This window comes from Chaetura pelagica, unplaced genomic scaffold (genome assembly GCF_000747805.2).
Source record: "Chaetura pelagica isolate M959 unplaced genomic scaffold, ChaPel_1.0 scaffold344, whole genome shotgun sequence".
Lineage (NCBI taxonomy): Eukaryota > Metazoa > Chordata > Aves > Apodiformes > Apodidae > Chaetura > Chaetura pelagica.
Genome location: NW_009953098.1, coordinates 271,944 through 282,582, shown reverse-complemented (window position 1 = coordinate 282,582; position 10,639 = coordinate 271,944).

Here is a 10,639-nt window from a genome sequence, read left to right as displayed (position 1 = left end):
CCAGAGCTGGACACAGCACTTCAGGTCTGGCCTCACAAGAGCAGAATAGAACTAACCTTCATGAACTGACTCTCAGCATCCCAGCTATGGGCAGACAAGTCTCCACATGCAGATGACAGCTGGGCCACTTCATTTGTGGGAAAAAGAAAAAAAAACAACCACCAAAACAACCAACCCACAAGTGTCTTAAAATAAAACACTTCAACATTTCATCCAATGGAAAATTTTGGTCTTTGCTTCCCCTTGGGTCTTCTCAAAGTGTGTGAGACTCCTCATTAAAAAATAGCTCTGCTTCATTGTTATTTCCCATGAAAAATGTTTTTACCAAGTTCCCGATCAGATGACTGCTGCTTTCAGATGGAAATAGAGCAGACAAAAGAAAAACTGCCTGAAGCAGTTCCAGGCAGAAGTAGCACTGGTGGGATGGGGTTGATTCACTGAGAAGTCAGACCTCACCTCCTGAGACAAGATGCTCTCACGCCTGCACGCAGGCAGTTCAGCTGTAAGGGACAGTGCTGAAGGAAGAGCTGCTGGCTGGATTGCTCTCCTGGGAGGTGCAGGTACAGCTGGTTGGTTTTCCCAGCACTGACTGGGATGTCTTGGCTGTTGGCCAAGGAAACTGGGATGTCACCGCTATAATTTGGCTTGTGCACACACTCTTACACAGGTCTGTTCTGCAACTGGAAATTTGATCAGGGAAAAAGTGGAAGAGACTCATGCTGGCCAGATGTATCTCTGGGATGTCAGGGATGGAAGTTTGGCCAGATAATTTATCAAATATTTATAACACTGCCAAAGAAGTGGGTCCATGTGACCCAATGGAAGGTTACAGAGCTCAAAGATCTACCAAATCACAGAATCAAAGAATGGTTTGGGTTGGAAGGAACCTTAAAGATCATCTAGTTCCAAACCCCCTGCATGGGCAGGGACACCTCCCACTAGACCAGGTTGCTCAGAGCATCCAAAGCACAGAGGATTTCCAAAGCCAGAGCCCTGGGTGGGCTGTTCCCACACGTCCGTCTCCTCATGACCCTTTCCAACAGAAGCTGTGGTGGGTGTGCCCTTTTGAGAAGCTCACAGATCAGCATTTGCAACAACCACAGGAGGGGTGAAAAAAAAAAAAATCTAAGGAAATGCAGTGAAAGGTAGATAGAAGTACTACTGAAGAGCTACAGACCAGTGGTTGATTGGTTCAGTCCTTGCAGAGACACTACTGCAAAGCCCTGTAAGCAAACAAATGCCTGAGTTCCCACTCAGCAACAGCTGAGCGTGTAGAGGTTGAAACACCCAACAAGTCAGCCCTCCCAGGGACTCCTGCAACTGAAAGTCAAGAGTGTCCAAATGTCCATGGTTTCCCTGCATAAAGGCCCTACCCCTGTAACAGCTGGATGCAGATCTTGGTACTAAAACACCCACTTGTCACGTATCACTGCCTGAGCTGCCTGTTGTGTAATTTCAGGCGACAGGGATGCTGCAAGCTAGGGCTTTGGAAAGCCCCACCCTCCCAGGTCTCAGGAGGAGATAAGAGGATGACACCTTCCTGTCTCCAGTTGTTCTCACCCTGCCAGGTGTGACAAGCACTCCCAGCTCACCCTCTGTGAGCCAGATGATCACACAAGCTGTGAGCAAGGTTGTGCCTAAGCACAAAGGGAGGAAAACCAGGAGCGAGTGTGGTTCTTCATCCAAACAATAGAGTTCTCCCACTGCATTCCTCATGCTTGGGCACTGTTAAAGGCACTGTCATCTCCCAGGCTGGGAGAGCTTAATGGTAAGATCAGTTACTGGCAGGAAAGAACTAGCACTTGCCCCAGTTTCACCTTGCAGGCAGGACTCAACCTGTTTAAATGCTGCTTGGGCCTGTTGCACACAAAACCATTGGCCAACACCGAACATCTTAGGGCTGATGCTTGGGAAATACATAATTCCTAAGGGTACAAATGCCTGTGGGGGTGCAGGATTAAGGCCAAAGGTCTTCCTATTTCCTTTCCTTGTTCCCTTTTCTGACTTTCACTGGTGCTGTGCTCTGTAGTTGGGGCTTGCCCTGCATTAGTAAGAGTTGACTTGGTACGTTTGAGTAATGCTGGAAGGATGTACAACAGGAAAAAGAAATCCTTCAGCTGGCTTTAAGAAACATGCAAATAAATGCTTCATCAACATGTACAATCAATTGCCACTGACAGGATGGATTTCAGCTGGAAGATTTCTCTTAAAGGAGGAAAGAAAAATATTTATTTTAATGAAAGGGACTTAGTAGTTTGCCTGCTTTTGTGAAAGACTCTTTAAACCTGTCAGTGCAGCAATCTGCACTCTTAGAAAAATGAGTTTAACTCTCCTAAGTTTCTCACAAATTGACTGGGCAGTGGCTGTACAATACACTTTTGATCCAGCTATAACCCTGCATCTAGAAGAGTTGTCTTCTTCTGCAACATCTCCCAGTCTTGCACCACCTGCCTCTGCAGAAAGCCCTTGGGAAAGAAAAACCTTGGTTTATTTTTGCAGAAAGCACCCCCTGTGCTCCCTATCCATGGACTTAAAAAACCCCAACATATCACTGGATTTGGCCCAAACCAGCCTCCACAGCTGCCTGAAGGCTCTGTCCTCAGGACCCCATGAGCCAACAAGCAGAGCAGCACCCTGCAGAAGGGGCAGAGCAGCAGGATGCTGAGCTGCAATGCAAGCAGATGCCTGCCTGCCTGAGCAGAGCAGAGCTTGGGCTGGGAAGGACCTCTGGAGATGGCCTAGCCCAACCTCCTCAGCAGAGATAGGACTGCTAACAGTTGGGCAACTGGTTTAAAATTTAAGCAAGACCGAGACTTGATGATGGTAAAAGTTATAGAGGAGGAAGGTAGAAAGTTCACCCCATTTGGAGCATGGGTGAAGGGATGCTGACACAGTAGTGACACTGCTGGGAGCTGATGGAGAACTGACACCCCTTTAGGTGGCCCTGACCCAACCCAGACGCATGTTTTCACCTGCATGTCAGTTCCACTGCCTTTGCTATTCATGTTTCTCAGCTTGCAAGGGGAACAGCTTTGGGGGCATCAAGTAAATGCATTTTGTATAAACCAGCTAAAGAAGTGACAAATGGCAGAACCCTCCACACTCCTGGAGATCAGAGGGCAGCAACTGTCCTCCTGTCCTCTGCTACCCAAATTAAGGGGGTTCAATGTCTGTAGGCAGAGCATGACCTGTGCTCAGATGCAATCACAGGAAAATTCACATCACAAGCTTCTCCAACAGATGTGGTCCATCACAAAGCTAAAAACACCTGCATGTTTTTACCAATTTTGATGCTGAGTAACCAGTCAAGTTAGCCATGGATTTGCCAGGGCTTTTAAAAAGACAACAATAAATTTAGGTTAAAAATATTCCTGTTTAGGGAAATTAAACTCAACCTTCTGTGCATAAAGCTCTCTTGGTTGATGTAAACGCCGAAGTGAGAAAAAACAGATGGGGAGAGGTTTCTTTCTCCATCTGTACCTGGGGGAACAGAAGTGATAAGATCTGCTGTGTTTTAGAGATGTCTTCTGAGCACCTTATGGCAACTCTGAGTTCGCTTTTAATGAAAACAGAATTTCATGCTGTTTGTTGATATCTGAAAGGCCAAATAATCTAACCAAATGAAATGAAATCCCAGTTTTGGGCCAGGTAAATCCTGAAAGAATCAGGTACCGTTTTCCTAAACACAACAAGGTTTGTCATTTCAATTTATGCAGCAAAAAGAACTCTTAAATTTGCAGTATAAGAACTTTGAACAAAACATCAATGCAAGTGATTGACAAGAGCACATGTCAACCAGAGCCTGCATGAGGAGGCTGTTCCTCAGGCACCAGCAAAAGTTAAAACGTGGCACAGGGTGCTTTGAAGTTCCCAGACACACAAATAAGGCTCAGTGATGCCCTGCACAGGCAGCAGATACACAGATAAACAGGCTCCCAGAAGGGTAAGTTCATCACAAATGATGCCTGAATCACTGGGGTGGTCTGTACTCTTTCTATCCACTGCCTCTCCCCTTTTGCAATCCTTAGTTTGCAAAAACAGGAGAAAGGAAACTGCCGATTCCCCTGCCATTTCACCAGAAACAATACAATCATAATTTAAATTATATTCCTGGGAAACAGAAGTTTATGTTGCCTGAGCCAAAAATCACAAAATTACCACTGTTGGCAGAAACACCAGTTTCATCTCTGTGTTCATGTCTTACTGGGTAAAGAACAGAACAATCTTCCCATTTCAGTACACAGAAGAATATGAAAGCTAGACACAGCATGGAGAAGGGCTTTAACATAAACATTCTTTGTGTCTCAAATTCAAATTCAATGCTACTTACCCCTTTCTAAACTTCACTGGTAGTTTTCGGAGAGAATCCTCCTTTCTTTGGCTTGAGTTTCTTAGGGGCTGGAGAATACATGGAGTGTGGGATGGTTTGTCTTCTCAGATATTTTTCAGAAGTTCATGTTCTTGGAAGCTTAGCATTGTTTCTGCTGATGCTTTATTTTTTTTCTTCTTCTTCTGATTAAAGGAAAACAGGATATTCTGGAGGTCAAAAGCAACTGACTGAAATGAACAATGTCTCATGAATTCATGTGTCTATCTGGAGTGTCATATCCTTATTAACATAAATTGGCATTTACACTTAAGACGTATTTCTCACCCAAGCTGCAAAAGGATTTCAAGAACCCACGAACCTTGGAGCAGAAAAATATCTGTAAATATACTCAGAGGAAAAGCAGTGAACCTCTTTGCCATGCTGGAGAGCAGAAACTGGAATGTAGCTCCAACTATTTCAAGGAAGATAAAAATAGCAGTATGCCACCTGATGAGACAACTTACTACTGACACTGGGGCCATCTGGGAAAAGATGAGAGCACTGCAGAAGATGGTCCTCTTGAAGGTTCACACCTTCAACTCATCAGAGCAGTGAGCACCAAGACCTGTGACAACCACCTGTAAGAGACCCAACTATTGTTCTGAAGCAAACCACATGGCTTCATACACAGGATGTGGAGCAAACTGCAAGACTGGAGCAAACTCAGTGTGCAGGCTTGTTGCTACAGCTCTACAGTCATGCATCTTGCTAGTAAGCAAAACAAGGCTGCGTGTGCTGAGCCCGTTAGCTGCAATATCCACCAGGAGGGCATCCTCTCAGAGCACCTCAACACAGGAGGTACAGCCCGTCACAGTGAAGAAGACTGGCAGAAGATGAAGGCAAGCTCTGACAGACCCCCTGGCAGCTCTTGCACATGCATTGCCAGGGGAGGAGACAATGCAGATCAGTTCCAGGTATCTTCACACCTTTTCAGAGAAAAGGTGGAGGCATCATGAAAGGAGCTACACCCTGACAGCACATGGGAGATCTCCCCCACTGACCAAATTTACAAACCATCAGGACGCCGCTGGATCCGTGCTGGGAGGCTGCCCTGTTTCTTGCACTTCTCTGTATTTCTGCTGTTTTCTTGACTTTCCTTCTCTCCTCCTGTCCTATCTGCACCTGAAGTTGTCGTGTAACTTCAATACAGTTTGGGGGGGTGTGACATTTGACATCGTTCATGTCTTAGTTTCGCCACTGGGATCATCGCAGATCTCCCAGTCACAGCCTGAGACACCACCTCCCATGGACTTGCTAAAACACAAAAGAATGCAACATCATGTGCAAGTGGGATGGGATGCTATCAAGATGAAGATGCAAAAAGTGGCAGCTTCCTGAGTCTTCTTCAAGTAAGTAATTTCTCATTTACCCAACTTGTGACTATTGATCTAGAAATCTTACACACACCCTCTGCCTCCATCTATATGCAGAGATGAAAAAATGTATTAATTCTGGTAATGAAATAATAGGAAAGTCACAGTTATAATACCCCAAAGATAGATGTTTATTGAGTTGCTGAAAAATACAAGTATTCCAGTAGGTTGGTCACATTTAAATATTAGCTAAAAAAACCCCTATGGATGTTCCACATACAACCTGGTTGTTCTACTTCCCCACTATCATGAGAACTAAGTTCAGATGATACAAAATCAAACCTTTAACCATCACCTGTGAATTTCAGAAAAGCTAACATGTTCTAATTCTTCTATTGCCCTCACTAGTAGCTATGAGCTCTTGTGCTAAGCTCTGCACTGTTTTCTGTCTCAGAGCTGTGAAAACTAGATGATTGCATTATGATCTCTCCACTTTGGCTATATATTCAGAATATTAGCATTAATTTCCATTATTAATGAGGCCTAACTAATTCAAACCCCAAATAATTACATACACGTTTTGCTAATAGGTTTAAGCTGCTACATTCATTGCAACATTAAACTTATAAGGTTGAAAAAATGTTCTTGGAAGGGTCCTAACAGTCATTTGAGTGATACTTGTAGCCACTTAGTAACTGATTAATGTGTCTGAACCAGAAATAAGAGATTTCTGTGAAACCATTTATGAGGACTTGATTGTTTATAGGTTTTTTTTGTTGTGTTTTTTTTTTTTGTGGAAGAGGCAGCAATACTAGCCTGGGACACTGCAGTTGTATCCATCACTGGTGCCAGAAGCAGAGAGGAAAGTTAAAAGGCTCCAGACATAACAACGAATCTTAACCACAGAAAAGCAGCAGCTGAGGAGCAAGATGTACAACTAGGCTGTAAGAAGGACACTGAGGAGACTGGAAAAGCAGACACTGTATCAGAACATACATTGTGGGTATCTAACAGACCATGGAAGGAGAAAGAGATTTCAAGCTTGAACAGAAAACAAAAGGTTCTTTCTAGCTTTCACCAGCTTTGATTTAGGAAATAGAAGCTGAGTAAGCTCAGTGTGACATGTGAAAAGGTTGCCACAGTGAGCAAGACCTTTATGGACCTAAGAACTACACCTCACGACCCACTGGGTGAAGGAAGCACTGCAATAAAGACGTACAAAATGTAGCCAGTGCCATTAGCTCTCAAATCCTGCTGGAATCAATGCCAGCAGCAGACACCTTTACCAAGGCAGGTGTTGGAAACTACCCATATTTATAGCTGGAATCTGTCTTCTACAAAACTTTAAACACCTCATGATGCAGTGAAAAAGTTCATGTCTGAGCCATAGTCTCCACAGCTGGTAACCTAAAGGAACATACTTGTTTGTACCCTGGTCAAATGTACCAACCTCAAAGAAAAAAAGAAAAAAAGAAAAAAATAGAAAAAGAAAATAAAAGGAAAAAAGACCCTCCAAAGCTTCATGATCTGTGCATTTCTCTCAATACATCTCCTGTGGAAATCACAGTTAATTTTTTCCTTACAACACTTTCCATATTCAACAGTGACCTTCCCCTTGAAGATAATCACAGATAGGAATCTCCTGACTCCTGGAGTCCAGCCTAGAACAGAGCCCTCTGCACATGGTGTCATTCCCCTTGTAGGCCCTAGAAGTGTTTTCTTAAGAGGAAAGTTTTCCTTGTAGCTGGAAACTGAACAACTGACTCACTGATCATTTCAAACCCAAACCCCTCACTGATAACTGCAAAAAAAGGTTCCAGCTGCTCAGATGCCTTTGTCAAAGGGTGATGTTCACTTTCTTTGTAGTGCTGCTCTTCAAGTTCTGCTTCCTACTCCCAAGTTCTGCTTCACCAGGAGACAAGGAACAAGCTGGGTTTGTGCAGGGGCAGGAGGAAAAATCTCACTGGGAAAAACACCTCTCGAAAGAGACTATTTTCTTTCAGTATTCAGGTTCACTAATAAAATTGTCCAGATCTTTAAATAAACAAAAAGAAATTAAGGTTAAATCAATCTTGTCATACAAAATTCTATTTTAACCTACATTTGTTTAAATCCAAGTTAAGTACAGCTCCAAAACCTGGCTGTTTAGTTTCCCCAATGCTGGATCTAGCAATTCAGGTCTGCAAACCACACAAAAGGTGCTCTCTGCTCTTGCCAGATCCAACCCAAACAGAAGGGAAGCAGATGATCTCTGTCAGTATAAGCACTCTCCTTACTGGATTAAGCTTACTATTGACAAGATTCAAAACCCTATGGTGTTTGTTGTCAAATATATATGGGCAAGACTCTGGTATAAGACAGAAAAGTGGATAAACAACCTGCTACAAGTGAAGGCATCTTTATCTTCATGTATTCTCACCACTGGTGTCCCTGTTGGTGAAAACCAAAGTCCTAACATACATCATAGATAAAAGTGTTCTTTATTTCCCTGAAACAAGAGTTAACTTTTGTTTGTCACTATAAAAGAACATATTTCCTGATATGTAATGAGGCAGGTCACTTATCTAGAAAAATAACAACACGGGACATTTGAAAGAACAAGCAACAAATCCTCATTATTTACTATGAATATATAAAACCTGAAGCGAAATCAAACTGAATAACTTGACTACATAAAAGTTATGAAACAGTTTGTATTTTATACACAGAGTATGTACACTTGTTTTGGAAATGTAGGTTTTATCCATGCAAATTGAATACAAAAAAATCTATATACAAAACCAAAAATAACAGTAGGAACATTTTGTTTTTTGAAAAGAAACACATATGTTGGAAGCTCCAGTCCTGAAAAAAGACTCAATACAGTATTGTACAAGGAGACAATCTTCTGAAGTGTGGAAGATGCACTTTACAAGAACATGAAATGCAAAATGAATTAAAATGCACTATCAAAGATGTCACAAGTATATACACAATTTAAGCCTCTCTTTTTAAATAAGCACTCTCCAACTGTGCCTCAGAACTGCTTCTGTCACCTCCTGCACACATTTACATACTGATGGTTTGGCTACATTGACTTCTCTGAGCTTGAGAAGAACAGTTACAAAATCAAGTAGAGTTACAAGATCAGGTAACTAAATACCAACCCAGTGGTAGCTGTAAAGCAGTCACATATGCCTTCTTCTGCACAGAACAGCCAAAAGTATTCACATTATTTCCAACGTCATCACTAAGCAATCCTTTTGCAATGCCTGTGTTTGCCCCTTGGGGGAATCAGAGCTTTGCACTACCTGCTTGCACCAGACACGACCAGTTAAGAGCCAGGAATTACCCCAGTGGAAACACAACTGTCACCATGGGCATGTGAAGAGCATCATCCTGCAGATGCTCCAGAAAGTATTTTAATACTGAGCAACAGGAGTTCCCATGGCAGGAAGGGCACAACCAACCCCTAAACAAATACAGCAATTCTGGAATGATTTCACTGGTTCAGTCATATTTAAATTTAAAACCACCACCACCAAAAAGACCCCCCATCCTTGTGATTATTTCCAAATATTCTCTATTTCACAATCTGGCTTCATAAAACTGATGTGAAAGAAAACATCTTCTTTCCCACTGTTTTAAAAGAAGTGAGGGAATCGGTAGTGCCAAGAATTCATTTGAAATGACTTCATGTTATAGCTCAGTTCTAAAACTATTGAGGGAAATTCTCATTTCACTTAACTCACAGCATCACAGAACCATTTAGGTTGGAAAAGACCTGGAAAAGATCAAGTCCAACCACAAACTCTGGCAAGTTTCCCAAAACAATTACATTTGCTGTCTGAGCTATTGTTCTTAAGATACTGAACCAACTCAACTCCTGGAAAAGCTGCTTGGTTTTAATCTTAGGATTCTAAAATGTATATGAAAAAGCCACATGAAAAATTCTTCTTGAATTCTGAATTCTTCTTGAATGAAAAATGCAGTTGGCTGTAAAGCCTTTGAACTAAAAATGACTGATTATGTGATTTTTATAATAATTTGTATTCTTTCCATACAAACCAATCAGGCAGCCTATAGCAATTTTGCCTCCCATGTTAAAGAGAAAAAAGTAAGATACAAAATGAGGGAACAAATACTGCAAATAACCACAATGTTAAGATAATACTCTGTCAGAATTGTACTCTGTGGAATACTTAAAGACATAGAAAGCAAAGTGGCATTTTACTATGTAAGAAACACAGGAGCCAGAACTGTTCCTGTGCAGTGGCAACATTAAACTGAAACTCAGTTAATCACAGATGTTCTCTATTTTAACAGTCAAGATCACCAGGTATTTTCCACACAGGAAGAGTTTGTGCCACAAAATACCTGATTATAAAAATAGAGTTGGCCTCTCCCTTCAGTTCCTAGAGCAACCTGGATCACTACATCCTTCTTTGCTGGTAGAAGTCAGTCTTGGCAAATGTCTACTTAACATTAATTAACTTAATTACTCTCAAATAAAGTGACTGCTTCCCTTGATGTTTTTATTCATATTGCAAAAAAACCTACTGCAAAAGAATTCTGCAGCCCATGCAGGAGGAGGCAGCATGGAGCAAGGAGGTGTTTCCTTCAAAAGTTGCACCACACAGGCCAGTCTCCTTGCTACGAAGCCAAGGGTGGTGCCAATGGTACCAGGGCTTGGAATGGACAATGTTCTCTGCACACTCAGCAGCTCTATCCGCAGCACTGGGATAGAACTACCCAAAATACAGCCTTTGGGACAAACAAGGATGTCAGATTTCTTGTTACTGTAACCTCAAAGAAAACTCCATGTACTTCGGGATCCACCTCCCCCAGCATGAAGTAGCTACAAAACATCTATTTCTTTCTCTACTGAATCGAAGGGCTTTTCACTGTGAAGTGATTCCATATGAAACTGTTCTCCAAGGAGAGGCTGCCCTAATACTTCACCTTCCCTCCCCCTTAG